Below are 17,382 nucleotides of genomic sequence, written 5' to 3'. Positions count from 1 at the left end.
AGAGGATTTTGGAATTTAGAAATCTGTTTTCCACAAAAGTCCGACCTTTAAAATTATTGTCTTATGAGAGACTCAAAAAAGCCTAATTTGAGGCCTGAGCAGTCACTTTATTGTCCTAGAATGCATATATTCTGGCTCCAAAGCCCTGAATCACTGTGTTGATTTACTGGAAGGAAAATCATGTGCCATAATGATTTAAAGGGAATTAAAAATTATTTTACTTAATATTTTTAAAAATACACAATTGATTCTGATTGGTTGAATTTCCTTGTGGTTCAGTTGGCCTAAACTGCATTCAGCAGCTTACAGTAACCAGCTGTGGTAAATTATATTATTTCTTCACCATTCTTTCTTCCCTCCTCAGCCCAGACGTATTTTTAGCAGAGACACTTCCCAATGTCACTAGCTTGGAGTTTGGCCAGGTGGCTTGTTTTGGCCAATAAAATGTAAGAAGACATAATGGGAACTGCATTCAACCAGACTTCTATGTGTGTGTGATTTGGTTTGCCCTCTTGTATTCTTGCCATCCACCATGAAAACGTATTGTCCCAGGGAACCACTTTCTTCAGAGTTCCAGAATGAGGAGACATATGGAATAGAATCCAGCCCATATCCTGGTACCAAGCCCAGCCAAACCCCACCCAACCAAGTCCAACTGAGTCATACCCTATCCACAGACCTATGAGCAAGAAACCAATGTTTGTTGTTGTAAGTCAACTGAAATTTGGGGTGTTGTTTGTTACATAGCATTATTGCAGTAAAAAGCTGACCAATACAATAAACGTAGTAAATTATTTTTGCATGTTCTATATTTTATGTGGTACATAGTAGGTTTAATTCAACTTATATATCTGATTATCCAGTTTAATCAAGTCTCCATATGAATTAGTAAAGAAAAAAAGTTTGTACTGTATAGTTTTTACAACCACACTTAGGTAAATGTAGTGGAAATATATCTGCATTTTCCCGTTAGATCAAAAATGTTTCAGAATTAAGATGGCGGAGGAGTAGGAGACACCTTTTTCAGCTGGTCCCCCGAGTTGAGCTATATAGGTACCAGACCAGCCTAAACAACCACGGAACCAGCCTGAGATGCAGGAAGATGCATCTGGATCTCTACAAATGAACATCTCCAGTGCTGAGTATTGAGGTACGAAGCAGGGAGCCGTGAAACCGCGCAGAGATATCTGAAGATAAACAGAAGGGGGAGGGAGCCGCCACGTTCGGGCGCCGGGAAGCGGTAGCCACTTGCACGGGAGAGCAGGCGGGGCTCGCGGACGGCACCCGCAAAACAGCAGACTGAGACCGTGAGCCGGGTGCGCGCGCCACCAGGCATCTTGCGGAACACCGGAATCCCGGTGCACTCACTGGATCCAGACTGAGACCGGGAGCTTCCGGAGAGCGCGTGGGGTGGCTGGCAGCGTTAGAAACACAAAGGACAGAGACGCGCCGGCCCTGGAAGTGATGGCTGGGACACCGGGTGTGGGGCGCACATCCCGGGACGCTGCAGGGTTGAGCAGCACCAACAGTAACAGAGTTAAAGTGGCCAGAACATCAGTGGAGAAGAGTCCGCGATCCCTCTGTTCTGAGACAGGCTGAGATTCGGCCGCTGCTGCTCTGACTCTCAGAAGAGGCACAGCAAACCGCCAGGGAAAGCTGCCAGAGAACAAAAGCCTGGAAATACCGGCTCACAGCGTGCCCATCCCCATCCCCCCTCGCAGGGGACACGGAGACTCTACCGAAACAGGGTTGCCTGAGTATTGGCGTGGCAGGCCCCTCCCCCAGAAGGCAGGCTGAAAAATCAAGAAACCCACAACTGGGGCACCTGGGTGGCACAGTCATTGAGTGCCTGTCTTTGGCTTAGGGCGTGATCCCGGCGTTCCGGAAAGGAGTCCCTCATCGGGCTCCTCTGCTGGGAGCCTGCTTCTTCCTCTCCCACTCCCCTGCATCTGTTCCCTCTCTCGCTGGTTGGCTGCCACATAAATAAATAAATAAAATCTTTAAAGAAGAAGCTCACATCCCTAAGATTCCTATAAAACAAGGGGCACGGCCTGGGACCCAGTCAACAATTTGGGCTCTGGACAACCCCGCAACCTCTCCTCATCAGAATGACAAGAAGGAGAAGCCCCCCCCAGCAAAGAAAAGACAGAAATAATGGATATGGATGTAACCAAATTATCAGAAATGGAATTCAGAGTAACGATGGTCAAAATGATGAGTAGAATTGAAAAAACTATTAACGAAAAGGTTACTGAGAATATAGAATCCCTAAGGACAGAAATGAGAGCAAATCTGACAGAAATTAAAAATTCTATGAGCCAAATGCAGGCAAAACTAGAGGCTCTGACGGCCAGGGTCACCGAAGCAGAGGAACGGGTTAGTGAATTGGAGGATGGGTTAATAGAGGAAAAAACAAAAATAGAAGCTGGTCTTAAAAAAATCCACGCCCACGAATGTAGGTTATGGGAGATTACTGACTCAATGAAACGATCCAATATCAGAATCATCGGCATCCCCGAGGGGGTGGAGAAAAACGGAGGTCTAGAAGAGATACTTGAACAAATTGTAGCTGAAAACTTCCCTAATCTAGCGAGGGAAACAAACATTTGTGTCCAAGAGGCAGAGAGGACCCTTCCCACGCTCAACCACGACAAACCTACGCCACGTCACGTCATAGTGCATTTCGCAAATATTAGATCCAAGGATACAGTATTGAAAGCGGCCAGGGCAAAGAAATTTCTCACGTACCAAGGCAAAGGCATCAGAATTACATCAGACCTGTCTACACAGACCTGGAATGAGAGAAAGGGTTGGGGGGGCATTTTTAAAGCTGTTTCAGAGAAAACCATGCAGCCAAGGATCCTTTATCCAGCAAGGCTGTCATTCAGAATTGATGGAGAAATAAAGACATTTCAGAATCGCCAGTCATTAACCAATTTCGTAACCACGAAACCAGCCCTACAGGAGATATTAAGGGGATTTCTATAAAGGTAAAAAGGCTCCAAGAGTGATACAGAACAGAAAGTCACAACCGATACAAACAAACTTACTGGCAACATGGCATCATTAAAATTCTATCTCTCAGTTCTTAGTGTCAATGTAAATGGTTTAAACGCTCCCATAAAATACCGGGTTGCAGATTGGATAAAAAGAGATGACCCATCCATTTGCTGTCTACAAGAGACTCATTTCAAACCCAAAGATGCATTCAGACTGAGAGTAAGGGGATGGAGTACCATCTTTCACACAAATGGACCTCAAAAGAAAGCTTGGGTAGCAATTCTCATATCAGATAGATTGGATTTTAAATTAGAGACTATAGTTAGAGACGCAGAAGGACACTATATTATTCTTAAGGGAGTATTCAACAAGTGGATATGACAATTATAAATATATATATGCCCCCAACAGGGGAGCAGCAAGATACACAAGCCAACTCTTAACCAGAATAAAGAGACATATAGATAAAAATACATTAATAGTAGGGGACCTCAACACTCCACTATCAGAAATAGAACACCCTGGCAAAGACTAAGCAGAGAATCAAAGGCTTTGAATGCCATACTCGACGAGTTGGACTTCATAGATATATATAGAACACTACACCCCAGAACCAAAGAATACTCATTCTATTCTAATGCCCATGGAACATTCTCAAGAATAGACCATGTTCTGGGACACAAAACAAGTCTCAACTGATACCAAAAGATTGAAATTATCCCCTGCATATTCTCAGACCGCAACGCTCTGAAATTGGAACTCAACCACAAGAAAAATTTGGAAGAAACTCAAACACTTGGAGACTAAGAACCATCCTGTTCAGGAATGACTCGATAAACCAGGAAATCAAAAATCAACTTAAACAATTTATGGAGACCAACGAGAATGAAAACACAACGGTCCAAACCTATGGGATACGGCAAAGGCTGTCCTAAGGGGGAAATACATAGCCATCCAAGCCTCTCTCAAAAGAATAGAAAAATCTAAAATGCAGTTTTTATATTCTCACCTCAAGAAGCTGGAACAGCAACAGAGGGACAGGCCTAATCCACTCACGAGGAAGCAGTTGACCAAGATGAGAGCAGAAATCAATGAATTAGAAACCAGAAGTACAGTAGAGCAAGTCAACAGGACTAGAAGCTGGTTCTTTGAGAGAATCAATAAAATTGACAGACCACTGGCAAGACTTATCCAAGAGAAAAGAGAAAGGACCCAGATTATTAAAATTATGAATGAAAAAGGAGAGGTCATGACCAACACCAATGAAATTGGAAGGATTATTAGAAACTATTATCAACAGCTATATGCCAAAAAACTAAGCAATCTGGAAGAGATGGAGGCCTTCCTGGAAGCCTATAAACTACCAAGACTGAAACAGGAAGAAATTGATTTCTTAAACAGGCCAATTAATTATGAAGAGATTGAGTCAGTGATAAACAATCTTCCAAATAACAAAACTCCAGGCCCGGACGGTTTTCCTGGGGAATTCTACCAAACATCCAAAGAAGAAATAATACCTATTCTCCTAAAGCTATTTCAAAAAATAGAAACAGAAGGGAAGCTACCAAACTCATTCTATGGGGCCAATATTACCTTGATCCCCAAACTAGGCAAAGACCCCATCAAAAAGGAGAATTACAGACCAATTTCCCTAATGAATATGGACGCCAAAATCCTCAACAAGATCCTTGCTAATAGAATCCAACAGTACATTAAAAGGATTATCCATCATGACCAAGTGGGATTCATACCTGGGATGCAAGCGTGGTTCAACATTCGCAAATCAATCAGCGTGATACATCATATCAACAAGAAAAGACTCAGGAACCATATGATCCTCTCAATTGACGCAGAAAAAGCATTTGACAAAATACAGCATCCTTTCCTGATTAAAACCCTTCAGAGTGTAGGAATAGAGGGTACATTTCTCAATCTCATAAAAGCCATCTATGAAAAGCCTACAGCAAATATTATTCTCAATGGGGATAGGTTGGAAGCCTTTCCCTTAAGATCAGGAACACGACAAGGATGCCCACTCTCGCCACTATTATTCAACATAGTACTAGAAGTCCTTGCAACAGCAATCAGACAACAAAAAGGGATCAAAGGTATCCAAGTCGGCAGAGAAGTCAAAATGTCTCTCTTCGCAGATGACATGATACTCTATATGGAAAACCCAAAAGAATCCACTCCCAAACTATTAGAAGTTGTAGAGCAATTCAGTAATGTGGCGGGATACAAAATCAATACTCAGAAATCAGTTGCATTTCTATACACGAATAAGGAGACTGAAGAAAGAGAAATTAGGGAATCCATCCCATTTACAATAGCACCAAAAACCATACATTACCTTGGAATTAACTTAACCAGAGACGTAAAGGACCTATATTCTAGAAACTATATATCACTCTTGAAAGACATTGAGGAAGACATAAAAAGATGGAAACATATTCCATGCTCATGGATCGGAAGAATTAACATAGTTAAAATGTCCATGCTGCCCAGAGCAATCTACACTTTCAGTGCTATCCTGATCAAAATACCGAGGACATTTTTCAAAGAACTGGAACAAATAGTCCTTAAATTTGTATAGAAACAGAAAAGGCCCCGAATCTCCAAGGAACTGTTGAAAAGGAAAAACAAAGCTGGGGGTATCACAATGCTGGATTTCGAGCTGTACTACAAAGCTGTGATCACAAAGACAGCATGGTACTGGCACAAAAACAGACACATAGACCAATGGAACAGAATAGAGAACCCAGAAATGGACCCTCGGCTCTTTGGGCAACTAATATTTGATAAAGCAGGAAAAAGCATCCGGTGGGAAAAAGACAGTCTCTTCAATAAATGGTGCTGGGAAAATTGGACAGCTACATGCAAAAGAATGAAACTTGACCACTATCTCACACCATACACAAAAATAAACTCCAAATGGATGAAAGGCCTCGATGTGAGACAGGAATCCATCAAAATTCTAGAGGAGAACATAGGCAACAACCTCTACGACATCGGCCAAAGCAACCTTTTTCATGACACATCCCCAAAGGCAAGAGAAACAAAAGGTAAAATGAACTTATGGGACTTCATCAAGATAAAAAGCTTCTGCACATCCAAGGAAACAGTCAAAAAAACTAAGAGGCAGCCCACGGAATAGGAGAATATATTTGCAAATGACACTACAGATAAAGGACTGGTATCCAAGATCTACAAAGAACTTCTCAAACTCAATACACGAGAAACAAATAAACAAATCAAAAAATGGGCAGAAGATATGAACAGACACTTTTCCAATGAAGACATACAAATGGCTAACAGACACATGAAAAAATGTTCAAAATCATTAGCCATCAGGGAAATTCAAATCAAAACCACACTGAGATACCACCTTACGCCAGTTAGAATGGCAAAAATAGACAAGGCAAGAAACAACAATTGTTGGAGAGGATGTGGAGAAAGGGGATCCCTCCTACATTGTTGGTGGGAATGCAAGTTGGTACAGCCACTCTGGAAAACAGTGTGGAGGTCCCTTAAAAAGTTAAAAATTGAGCTACCCTATGATCCAGCCATGGCACTACTGGGTGTTTACCCCAAAGATACAGACGTAGTGAAGAGAAGGGCCATATGCACCCCAATGTTCATAGCAGCAATGTCCACAATAGCTAAATTGTGGAAGGAGCCGAGATGCCCTTCAACAGATGACTGGATTAAGAAGTTGTGGTCCATATATACAATGGAATATTACTCAGCTATCAGAAAGAACGAATTCTCAACATTTGCTGCAACATGGATGGGACTGGAGGAGATAATGCTAAGTGAAATAAGTCAAGCAGAGAAAGACAACTATCATATGATTTCTCTCATCTATGGAACATAAGAACTAGGAAGATCGGTAGGGGAAGAAAGGGATAAAGAAAGGGGGGTAATCAGAAGGGGGAATGAAACGTGAGAGACTATGGACTATGAGAAACAAACTGAGGGCCTCAGAGGGGAAGGGGGTGGGGGAATGGGATAGACCGGTGATGGGTAGTAAGGAGGGCACATATTGCATGGTGCACTGGGTGTTATACACAACTAATGAATCATCGAGCTTTACATCGGAAACCAGGGATGTACTGTATGGTGACTAACATAATATAATAAAAAATCATTAATTAAAAAAAAATGTTTCATTTGGTTTCTGCTAGCAAGTCAGGAACCTACGAAGGTCTTTACACATGCAACACTTAGTGTACATGTTAGTGTACAGCCCCTCTTGACAGGCTTTATGTTGACCAAGAATAAAGTTAAAAATTGAGCTACCCTATGATCCAGCAATTGCACTACTGGGTATTTACCCCAAAGATACAGACGTAGTGAATAGAAGGGCCATATGCACCCCAGCGTTCATAGCAGCATTGTCCACAATAGCTAAATCATGGAAGGAGCTGAGATGCCCTTCAACAGATGACTGGATTAAGAAGATGTGGTCCATATATACAATGAAATATTAGCCATCAAAAAGAACGATTTCTCAACATTTGCTGCAACATGGACAGGACTGGAGGGGATAATGCTAAGCGAAATAAGTCAAGCAGAGAAAGACAATTATCATATGGTTTCACTCATTTATGGAACATAAGAAGTAGGAAGATCAGTAGGAGAAGAAAGGGAAGAAGAAAGGGGGGGGTAAACAGAAGGGGGAATGAACCATGAGAGACTATGGACTCTGGGAAACAAACAGGGCTTCGGGGGGCGGGGGGAGGGATAGGCTGGTGATAGGTATTAAGGAGGGCACATATTGCATGGTGCCCTGGGTGTTATATGCAAGTAATGAATCATGGAACTTTACATCAAAAACTAGGGATGTACTCTATGGTGAATAACATAATATAATAAAAAATATTATTATAAAAAAAAAAGAATAACATACCATCCAGTGGGAAGATAAGTACAACTTCCTCATGACCAGCTGTTCACTCATATAACTCCAGTATGAGGACAGCATCCCATCAATGTAATGGGAAAATAGGGATGATTTTGGTATTCACGTATTGCCATGGGTATCTGTCTCCTCCATCATATGTTGACATCTGTGATGGCCTTTCTAAATAACTCAGGGCATCAGAGGATTATTCTCTCCCACAAGCCAAGATAACTTTGGCAAACACATCTGTATAATATGTGCACTGGGCACATTTCCTTGTTGAATTATTCAATTAAATCTGATAATGAGAGCACATTGACACAGTTAAACACTCAGGTGAATAAAGGATTCACTTTGAAGTGCAGAAATTTTTGGAGTCATCTATGTGTTAACAAGTGACGATTCTCACTATCATTATCCAGGGAGGAAGAAACTTTAGAAAATGTAAACTAGAGTTGAGCATGCTGGAGGCTTTCTCTGGCATGATTTCAAGGAGATGAAAGGTGCAGGCAGTTTCCAATGTTCATTTGAACCTTCAGTGTTTTTAGAATAAATGTAATGAATTTTAAGAGACGGAAAAATAAGACTTAGTTCTTAAGTGACTCTTACTCCTCTGAACTCCATTGGGACATAAAGAGATGAATACAAGCATAGGTATCAACACATCTGATTTCCGATCCTCCATCTGCAAAGCCCCTCATGCATAACCTTACAAAAATGTTGGATTTTTTTTTTCATCTCAGTTCTCACTCTGTGAAATGGAAGAAAATTGACTGGTTCCCCCATTGTTACCATAGTACATATTACAAAGCACCAATAAACCTTTTGCAAATAAAAAGAACATCCAGAAATACAAATTTGGGTAATGGCTGTTACTTAGATATGATGTCTACATTATGAAATACCTGCCAGTCTCACTGGCCGTCTCTATAACAAGGGCATCCTTACTAACAGTGGTTTGGCACTTGGAAAATGCCTGCTTATATGTTTATTAGCCTTTCATGTCTCTCCATCTAGTCTGTATATTCTTCCAAATAAGGACAATTTCTTACCTCTCTTTTAATTTTTATTACTTAGCACAGTACAGAGAGTGCAAGGTAGGTGATCATTGATTATATAATAAAAGCAGTTAATAGTTGCCATTAATGATCCTCTTCCATGTACCATACCCTGTATCAGGCATTTTACATACACTCTTTCTAATTCATACAGTTGTACAGTAACTCCAAAGGGAAAAAAAATGTCCCCATTCTACAGATCAGGAAACTGAAGGTTGGAGAGGCTTATGAGACTAAGCCAAGGCTATACTGCTAGTTTAATAAGAATGATTATACGTATAATGAATAAAATGTCTTAAGTAATTAGATGGCCATGATTAATAGTTTAGAAAAGCAAGAGCTAAAATAAAGTATCACTAGTAGTTGTTAATTGCTGATGTATTTCAGTATCGTCATCAACTGTTCAGTGTCTACTGGGATCATGGTGCTGTCTTGGGTGTTACTTAATCTCTGAACTGAAGGCTTTGCATCAGCGTCTAGAGAAGAAATTAAACATGTGTGAATGTTCTTTTCTTAACATGGAGATCAGTTCAATCACATAAGATGTCTGTCTGGTCTAAATCTTTCTTTCAAAATCATTATATCTAACTAACGAAAGGGGAGTTTTTTAGTCAAAGTTTTATGCTCTTATGCCATTGAAATCATGTCTGTGCAGTCATATCTGTATTTTACACATTTCTTGCCCTCATGTTAGCTCAAGAGAAAATGTAAAAGCAAGACCAGAAAGAGAATTTGGGGGCAAATTTTACAACAAAGTTTTGAAACACTTGACCTGTATAAATACAGTAATTAAGTCATTCCGTTAAGAGGTTAAAAAATGAATTGTTTTTTTTTTCCTCAAATTGTAAAAATACTACCCCTAAATTTATATGTTGGTTGTTTTTTCTCCACTGACCTCCTCATGATTGTAATCTGATCATGTGAATGAGTCATTTAGATGAGTTTCCTCTTCAGAATATCTCATTCATGATTGGGAAAGGATTGTTTAGCTAACCACTCTCTTTCTGCGTCTCAGGAAATTCGAGCCCAGACGGATGAAGTGGCCAGCTTGCAGTTGGTCGGCTGGCCAGTGTCAGAGCTGCAATTAGACACCAGACTTTCTTTCCATTACCCCAACCCCTAATTTCCAAATTGTACTTTTTAAAACGCACTGTCTTTTCTCATGTAATAATTAAATATCATATAAGCTGCAGGAACATATTTTTCTTCAGTCATGAATTAGTCAGTGGCTTGAGTAGTAAGCCTTCAAAAATACATAGTAAATCTAATTTTTAAAAATCAGCTCTGCTTATCCACAGCTGCAGGAGCAGCAGGTAGCCCTTTCTTGCTTACGAAGACCATCACACACTTAGTGTGTGTGGCCTCACTGAGAGCTGTTATTGTGATCTTGACTTTGTGATGAGGAAACTGTTAGCCAAAGAGACTAAATCACCCAGTGGTGGGGTTGGGACAATATGGCACAACCAGAACTCTAAAGTGGCTTTATAAACTTGACTTCGTTGCTTCTTCATTTCACCACATTTCCTAATTCTTCTCATGGAACAGTTGCTTGTCTCCCAGTGGGTTCAGGCTCCCCCTTTTAGAGTAGACAGTTTTGGCAAGGAGATGGCTGCCTGGCCAGGGACTACATTCTCAGCCCTACATCCATTTGGGTGGGGCCCTGTGATGAGCTCTCATCAGTGGAATCTGAGCAGAAGTGTTATGTGTCAGAAGCACATAGTCCTTCTATGATCTCTCTTTCCCCATCCATTGGCTTGTGTTGGTATCCAGGATATCTTTGAAAGGCACATGTTGAAGATGACAGAGCTGCTGAGCCTGGGTCACTGAATAACAACTGTGCCTTCTACCCTTTGCTCTGTTAACCACTAATATCCACGTTATTGGACTATTACATGAGCAAAAATGTGTGTTTTTTTAATGAAAGCCAGTGAAGTTGTGGAGTTCTGTTACAGTAGCTACCAGTACCCTCACTAAAATGAATGTATTTTTTTTTATCAGAGAATAGAATTCAGATTTCTGTTATTCCCTGTGAAATCTCTATAAACTCTTGTTCACTAACTCACAAACTTGTCTTTTGCTACATTTCCTAATAATCTCCTTTGTGTCCCTTGATTTTCCTCTATTTTAAGGTTATGGTAATTACTATCCTATATTTTTATGGATGGTATCCACACGAAAGTGTCATAAAATCACCTTTATTGCATACTTATTTGCAGAATAAATAGATACCTAGCAAAAAAAAATTTTAATGACTTCCCTCTTTTAAACTCTTCAAAGCACTCTCCATCTTCAAAAATATTTTTGAGGAAAATTTACATCTCTGACTGGGAAAGGAGTGGTGGTCTGGAATTAATCAGAGAGAATTTATTGTCTCCTAAGAGTATAGCTCACACAAGGGCTTCCCTGCTGGTTGGCAACCCTCAGAGCCTTAACACTGAGGATAGTCCCTTAGGAACACTACAGGACCTGTTGTCTGGGCAATGGTCCCAAAATGTGGCCTAAAACACAAGCCAAGAGCTCAGATCTTTTGCATTTCCCCACCACACAGAGGGTCTGAGGCCTTCACTCCTCACACATTCTTGATGTGGTTGCTCCAGGGGTAAGAAGTGGGAAAAACAATGCTTTTGAGAAAGGTATCTAGACAAATTATTTTGACAACTCCCTCCTCCACCCTAAGCTTTATACACTTACGCTCCGTGTAATGTCAAGGTGTTGTTTCTCTTAATATTTCAAGTCTAAAATCTGAATCTAAATCTCAGAAGAAGGAAAGTTTTGCCAATTAAGCAGTCCCCATAGCAAATGATAAATGCTCCAGGCACTTTTTGGAAAAAATCCTGAAAGCAGAGTTTGGTTACTCAAGTAAATCCCCATAGAAAAAGGAATAAATCTCTGTGACATCTGCTAATGTACACCATTTCCCTTAAACACCTCTTCCTGTCCACTTTCCACACCTCCTTCCTCCTTTTTCCAATGCTTCTTTGTTTTGTGTTTTTTGGCCTTTAGGGGACAACTTAGCCAGCCGATGGTACCGCGAAACCAAGGGTATTGCATCCAGCTGTGTGAAAGTATATTGGTGAATTAAAGCCCCTGATCTAGGATCTGAAACAAAAATCAGTGTAAGCAAAAAGGTGGAAGCTTTTGTTTTAATGCCTTCTTCATTCATGGGCTCAACATGCATTTGCCATTCACTTATGGTGTAGTACAGTACGGTATTTAGAAATACCGTAATAAAGAGAAATAAAAATAAAAGATATGTGGCCTTTGTTTCCCTAGCCAGATGCTTAAGGACCCCCAGAAAACTATACAACTAAAACATAAAGAATGAGAGATTCAAGTAATTAGAAAAGATCCACATGTTGGAACACATGATGCACATGTGTCAGGGAAAGTGTGCTCTTGTTTTATTTGTTTGTTTGTTTGTTTAGGGGGGAAGATTATCTGGTAGATTATCAGGACATTTGGCATGCAACACCTGAAGAGACATCCTTGGGCTGCATGTACCATGAGTCAGACTAATTATAGCCCAGAGCTGAGGTTTGTTCTCGTTTTTAGAGGTGGGTGGAGACCCGAGGGAGGATCTAGTGGAGGTCCACAGAGGTGACAGAGACCTGCAAAAGAGAGCTCTGAGGAGTTCATGGAAGCAACAGTAGGCCCCTCATAGCTGAATTCGTGTTCAGCTCTACCATGATCAAACAGTGTTCCTTTAGAGTCCCAAAGGGACTGTCCAGACTGAACTTCCACTGTGGGGCTTCAACTCTTTTCTGGCTATTTTGGTGTCAACACGGGCCCATCCAGAGCTGCCCACATGAGTCACCTTGAACTCCACCTGCTTTGCATTATTGCCTCTTGATTCTCTTCCCTGGAGGTTCTTCAGACATCTGGACTGCATTGTGGCATGACACACTTCTCATTTCCCCCACAAACATCCCTGATTGAAGGCAGATGACACCCGACCTTGAGCTCACCTTTAGGAATCTGTGCTAAGCCTGGTTTAGCACAGCTAGGTTATAGTATGGATGTTATTCCTATCTTCTAACACTATGGGTCATGGATTATTTTCTAGAACTCCAGCTGTTGTACATTGCCAGGGAGATCAGAACCAGATTTAAATGGTGTTTAAGTTAAACATCTAGATAATTAGACCCTGAACCCAACTATTAAAAAGAAAAGACACACCTTTAGAAGTCCTTAAGAACAACATAGACACTCATCTGTCTTGGATGTTTAAATGAAATTCTCCACAAAAGATGATTTCTTGATGTTTCTTACAACACCAACAATGTAACTATATCCCAAACTTGAAGGTGCTGGCATTTCTCCTTTTACTTCCTTCTTTGTCCATGTTTTTGGGATCTTGGGACTGCAAAGGAGGTGAAAAATCTGCAAATAAACTGTAGCTACCATATAGATTTTTTCTAGGCTGGAAATGTCCCAGGAATTTTTAAATCTGATTAACTCATGCTTCATTTAAATGCATTTTACTGGTTTGAAGTAGAATTCATTGGCTTGATTCTTTTGGCATCTTCTTCAGTGTCTTCCATCATCTCCATCATCATCATCATTATTATGAAACTGGATTGAGCTCTCCCTCTATGATGGGCTGTGTGCTAAGTACTTTACATATATCTCTTAGAAATCTCACAATAACTCTCTTAGGTACATACTATTAGTGTCCCCATCTTGCATATGAGGAAACTGAGACTGAGGGAGGCTGTGAGCCTTGCCCACCAGTAATTATGGTATCTGTTTATTGGTCTCATGAATGGCATCTGATAAGGAATCCCTTTTCTGACTTGGGACTTCATATTTGTGGAGTGATTTTTACATTTCTTACATTCATTTCAAGTGAATGAAATGCCCTTAGCCCTTTCTCTCAAAGTGTCTTTCTCTATGTTACTTTCTCCTCCCTGCTCTTAAGGCCTACTAGCCTTTTCTCTCCTCTTGCTCTCTTTTCTCAATCACAATTTTATCCTCATCACCCCGTGTGGGGTTTCTAGACATCTTTCCTTCTATGCTTTTCTTCTTCCTGCCTATACAAAGTGTAGAGCACATGACATGGGTGCAGAGGAGCACTCTCTCATACAGGCCTGTATGAGAGGGGCCTTTATTGATTTTCTCTGTTTTTCTCTGTTTTCAATTTCATTCATTTTTTTAAGTAAACTGTATCCCCAATATGGGATTCGAACTCATGACCAAGATCAAGAGTTGCATGCTCTACCCACAGAGCCAGCCAGGTGCCCCTAGAGGGGCTTTTATTTGCAAGAAATCCCTAAGGGCTTTAATGGCAAAGAGAGAACTTTTCCCTGCTCTCAAAAACTATTGGACAAGTTTCCAAACTCCCAATGAAATAATTTATTTCTCAGGAAAAAAATATCCAACTATCTGGAACATTTTATGCACCTGACACCATCACATTAGTGGCATCAGATTACATATTCAGTAAGGACTTCTGCTACATGCTGTTGCAATTAACCACATGGGAATGTGCAGGCCAGGACCCTTCACAATTATTCAGTCAGTGCCATAGTACAACATACAGAGCAGTGAGAACTAAAAATGTCCTTGGAACAGAATGCTACATCTCATTAGGAAATGAAATTGTGACTTTCCTGGGAGTGACAGTTCTGGCAGGAAACGATGATGGCCCAGATTTCTAGTTATCACCAGTTAACTACTATAATCCTGCAACTCTATGTCAGGTGTTTGATAAAGAACTTCCAAGGAAACTTCAAGATGGTTTGACTGAAGCATGGCATAAAACAGTGCCTGTATATTTTGGATTCCTTATCAGCCATGAGAATCCAGTTGAGGGATGAGTATAAGGAATTCATTAGTCCTTAACCCAGACATTGCATTGAGATCAAGGGAGGTCGGTCAAATTGGAAATGTCTATGGTACCTGCCTCAAGACACCTAAAATAGCACCTAACAACTCTGCTTCTAGAACTTTCTCCCTACTTCCAACTTTCCTTTAAAAGACCCCCTAACCCCTCAGGCTCCTTCCATGCTGCCAAGGGCTCCAGGTCATGTCCTCCTTCCCTGCCCAGAGTTCCAGATCTGGACCTACTTTTCTCTCTGTCTCCTACCACCTGCACCTGTTGAGGTCCTCATTCCTAACATGTGCTTCTGACTTAGTTTAGAACTGCTACTAATTAACTAGTGAAACAGAAATTTGAAAGCATTATTTTCTTACTAATCTTTGCTATCTTCTATCTTAGTTACAGTGGTATGAATTGACTAATAACTCTGCTTAGTGGTATAATATTAGAAAGTGGAAAAATACAATAGTTTAGAAATCCTGTAACGGAGTCCTTTGTCCTGTCTCCTGATCAGCTAAAGTCTTTGCATTGCTTTCAGAATATGTATGATATTAGTACTGCAGCAAAAGTCTGTTTTGTGCAACCATTATATAATCAATGCCAGTTGTCAAATTGTTGGCTTGGGAACAGGCACTGGTCATAAAGTGGTATAAGAGTGACTGGGCCACTGTCTGCAATTAATACCTCATAATCCACACAACTACCACCTGAGAGGATTAGAATGAAACATACTCTTTCCTACTTGTCAGTAGATGTTTAAGCATCTAGTAAGGATATTATTTATATTATTTCCACCTACCTGTTGTATAATATGGTGGAAACAGTGCTATATATTCATGAAACCTCTTTCCTTTTTTCTTCTAGGCCTAAAACTAAACCACATTTCCAGCCTCCTCTGAAGTTGGTTGAAGCCATATGACTGAGTTATGGCCAATAGAATGTAAGCAGATACAATGTAAGGTAACTGCTAGACCTAGCCCCTAAACCTCCTGTATATACTACCTCTTTCCCTTCTTACCCTCATTGGGACTGTGATATGAGCACGAAATGAACTCTCCTTATTTCAGACATCCCCCCAAATATCAATGGGTTGTTACAACAATTATCCTGTTTAACAAATGTATTTCCCTTGTGTTCAGGAAGGTTCAGTGAGTACCGTTGAGATAATTGGTGCAGTCAGTGCCAGAGCACAAATTTAAAAAATTAATTACCATGGGGTTTGTTTGGCTTCAAGGTAGATGCCAATTACACCCTCAATTTGAAGTAGATTTTTAGCATATTGTTTTTGAGAAATATGTTTTTCTTACCATCTTCCTGTTTTCCTTCCTGAATAATAATGCCAAACATTCCTTGTGGGACTGTGCTCTTTCCGCCCACCTTTGTGGCCTGATGGGACCCCACTGCTCTGTGTAGGACATTCTACATCTACTCAGTGGTTTTCATCAGAGTGAATTCAAAGAAAAGGAATGTGGTGATGCAGGCAGTAAAGTAATTTCAGCCCCTCGGGTTCCTTGGCCTTTCACACAGAGCATACGTCTTCAGCCAGAACACTTAGGATTCAGACCCTGTGTGAGTGTACAGCATATGGGAGGGAGGGAATGACTTAAAACAGATGAGGGTTTTAAGTTCAGCCTGTGCTCAACAGTTAAATTTAATTTAGAGACTTCCCAAAACCTTCCTGAAGTTACAAAAGGGCCATGAGAAATCAGCTTCTTTCTTTTGTGGTTGAAGATTTAATTCTGCAGTTCATGGAGCTGCGTCAAAGTGCTTGCGTAACAGTGCAAGCTGCCACTGATGGAAATGAGGACGGGTTCTTCTCTGATGTTAAATACCTATGGTGATGCCACAAACATTCAGCCTCCACTATTGTGTTAGATGTGTGAGCCCTGCTCCCTGCCCCCAAAGCATTCAAAGATATGCTGTGAAACATCCACTGAAAATGCCTTAGAAAGGAAAATGCTAATGGTGGACCTGTTGCTTCAGAGGTTAAGCCTGAAAAAGCCCTTCCCTAGAAGGAAAGACTTGAGAGTCTCAGAGAAATGCCTGGGTAGAATTACAGGACTGAGAGGGGTGCTGAAGGTTGGAGACGGTTTCTGCTGAGATCACATTCCTTGCCTCTGTGTGGTCAGCGCATGCCTTTTTCAGCACCACAGAAAATCTGCCTGGTCCTGAATTGCTTCTCACAACTCCATTGTCAGTTTAGGATCATATCCTGAGAGACAGCAAGTTCTAGGACGCTGAACCCCTGTATACCTACTTGGTGTGCTGTAGTATGTTTTTTTCTTTAATACAAAATAGTCTAAACTTGGAAGCTAGAAATATGGTTCCCATCCCATAATTAATTGGTTAGTCATGTGACCTAGAACAAGTCCTTTCTTCTCATTTACATCTGTGAATTGGAGAATCTGTTATATGAAGGCACATATTAAATATGCCTTGATCTGAAATCCCCTAACTCCTTTATTATTTATAAAAGCATTTGAAATGGAAAGGTCTCTACAGATGGTGCTCTCTAACCTAGGAGTACATCAAAATCACCAGGGAAGATTGCCTTTCTTTGTTAAGGTATAACCCAACATAGCCATTGGTTTTTAGTTACCTTT

At 40.7% G+C, this 17,382-nt stretch overlaps 1 protein-coding gene across 1 annotated transcript in view; it reads left to right on the top strand.

The window, feature by feature from the left end:
* Window positions 1–15,736, top strand: part of CDK14 (cyclin dependent kinase 14) — a 924,301-nt gene extending 908,565 nt beyond the window's left edge. The window contains exon 16 of the transcript XR_015724025.1: window positions 15,644–15,736. The gene's annotated coding sequence lies outside the window, so the exon portion shown is untranslated. The remainder of the gene's footprint in view (window positions 1–15,643) is intronic.
* The last annotated feature ends 1,646 nt before the right edge of the window (window positions 15,737–17,382 follow it).

Source organism: Ursus americanus, chromosome 3, assembly GCF_024610735.1.
Source record: "Ursus americanus isolate L20-20 chromosome 3, mUrsAme1.1.p, whole genome shotgun sequence".
Lineage (NCBI taxonomy): Eukaryota > Metazoa > Chordata > Mammalia > Carnivora > Ursidae > Ursus > Ursus americanus.
This window is presented reverse-complemented; position numbering and strand designations above follow the sequence as displayed.